Here is a 2,500-nt window from a genome sequence, read left to right as displayed (position 1 = left end):
AGGAAAAAAGATAAATAGATGAATTTGTTTTTGGCTCTCTTGTTTTTGTGCATTGAAGTATTTACATAAAAATACAACAACCCTCAAAAAATCTGTTTAGTTTTTATATGTGATTCGCATCTTGTCCGATATTTATATATTCTAAGAGGAATATATATTTATTTATTTTGCTCCCTATTTTCTAAAAATCTTTGGTATATTTCCAGTATTCAAATCGTATTCAAAAAGTACACTTGGGTCCGTCTTAAGCAAGTCTTTTTGTATCACTTCTCTCTGGAGTTTGGACTTTTCCTTCTGTATATAATTATTATATATATTTTGAAGTTGATCTAGCATGATGATTATTAAGATTTTTCTCGCTATCTTTGTATGTTAAATATTTTCCCTTCTCGCTTACTTTTCTTTCAAACAAAAAAAAAAGAAAAAAAAATCTCAAGTGTTATTTTTCGAATACAAAAACGTGACTTTAATCGTGCTTGCGCTGGTATATACACATATATATATATTTTTTCTTTGTAGAAATCGCTCTGGACATATAAATGAATAAAGAATATATGTTTATAAGCTTAGCGGAGAACAATAAGGCCGAAAATTCGATGTTTAAAAGCTGGTGTTGTCACCCTTAGAGCATCTGTCTTTGTTTTTGTTTTTTTTCGTTAGATAAAAAATCGTCTGCATTTATTTATTTACCTATTTATTTATTTAGTCTTTTGAATGTATGTAAACTAACCAAGCGCGGACGAATGCAACCCCAAAAAGTGTCTGATGTTTATAAAAACGATCCCTGAGATTCGTTTGAAAATGGTTTCTTTTCGAAATTTTAGATTCCCTTAAAACGTCCAGTATCAATACCATTTATATAATAATTATAATTACAATATAAATTACATATTTACACGTCTCTGTAACCATATTAATTTTCATAACCCCTCCCTCCCCAATTGTTTTATCCTTACGAATAAATAAGATGTATTCTTTATTTTATTTTAACCTAATGATCCCTGGACAAGCTCAAATGTAAACACCTTGTTTCCAATTAAAACAAAAACCTATCCACCCTTTTCAAAAACTGTCTTCCCACCATTTTTATAAAACCGAAAAAAAGAAAGAAAGCAAAAAATTGTCAATAAAAAGAAAAAAAAAGTTTAATCTCGTATCCAACTTATTTTTTTCCCAAATGAACTTGATAGTATATATCTTTTAATGTATTCAACAATCTATTTCCCTTGCATGACTCGTGCAACTTGCATGATGGTTTTCTTTCACAACCGATCTTTTCAGGGCGGCCAAAGCACTCAAAAAGAATAGAAAAAGAAAAATGAAATAAAATACGGACAAATCAACAAAGTGAAGTGAAAGAGGAGAATGAATTAAGTGAAATTAATCAGAATAAAAAGGGAGGAAGTGAGAGAGAATGAAAAGAAAGAAGAAGAAGAAGAAGAAGAAGAAAAACAGGAGTGTAAAATATTGAGAGACAGAGAAAGAGAGAAAAAGAAGTAATAAAATTGGACTGAGGTTTAAAAAGCGTTAAAGGTAAATAAAAATGTTCCTTCAAAAATAGGAACAGAAGCAGAGAGAATAGCAATTAGGAAACCTTACACAGAAGGTGAAATGTGAATAATAACAATTGGCATAGAAAACGGGAAGCAACAGAAAACGGGAATTCACACCCTCATATGACTCCAAGCAAAATTAACCCTTATGGCAGAACATCCTTGTTATCTCTTGATGTTAAGAAAGGAGGGATAGGGGAAAGGGAGAGAAGTAGAGAGAAGGGAAGAGGAGGAGTAAAGAGAAAGGAAAAGGAGGAGTAGAGAGAAGGGAAGAGGAGGAGTAGAGAGAAGAGAAGAGGAGGAGTAGAGAGAAGGGAAGAGGAGGAGTAGAGAGAAGGGAAGAGGAAGAGTAGAGAGAAGGGATGAGTAGGAAGAAAAGGATGCAAGAAATTACGGAAATAAGCAAACAGAGAGAATACGGAGTACGAAGAAGGAGAGAACAGAGAGGAAAGAGAAAGAGAAGGATAGACAAGCAAGAGAGGGAAAAGCAAAGGAAGAAGAGGAATGAATGAAAAATGAGAGTCAAGAGAAGAGAGAAAAGCGAAATGGAAGGGAAGAAGAGAGAGTCAAGCGAGGAGAAGAGAGAGAAAAGAAAAGAAAAAAAGGGACAAAGAATAATAAGAGAGTATGAGACGTAAGGAGTAGACAGAGAAATAGAGATAGATAGATATATATATATATAGATAGATAGATAGATAGATAGATAGATAGATAGATAGAGAGAGAGAGAGAGAGTGAGAGAGAGAGAGAGAGATAGAGAGAGAGAGCAAGGAGAAGAAGAAGGATGAAAAGATTAGCGTGGAGAAAGAGAGGAGGAAATGAAAGGGAAGAGGAGAGACGTGAGAGAGGGGAAATAACGAATTAAGAACAAGGGAGGAAGCGAGAGGTGGAGAAGGAGAGGAGAGAGACGAGAGTAGAAAAGGAATGAGAAGAGAAAGGGTAAAGTA

At 33.7% G+C, this 2,500-nt stretch overlaps 1 protein-coding gene across 20 annotated transcripts in view; it reads left to right on the top strand.

Moving 5' to 3' along the window:
• Positions 1–2,500, top strand: part of Syt1 (Synaptotagmin 1) — a 129,132-nt gene that overhangs the window by 63,981 nt on the left and 62,651 nt on the right. The gene's annotated exons all lie outside the window — the stretch shown is intronic.

The sequence above is a fragment of the Penaeus vannamei genome, chromosome 3, assembly GCF_042767895.1.
Source record: "Penaeus vannamei isolate JL-2024 chromosome 3, ASM4276789v1, whole genome shotgun sequence".
Classification (NCBI taxonomy): Eukaryota; Metazoa; Arthropoda; class Malacostraca; order Decapoda; family Penaeidae; genus Penaeus; species Penaeus vannamei.
This window is presented reverse-complemented; position numbering and strand designations above follow the sequence as displayed.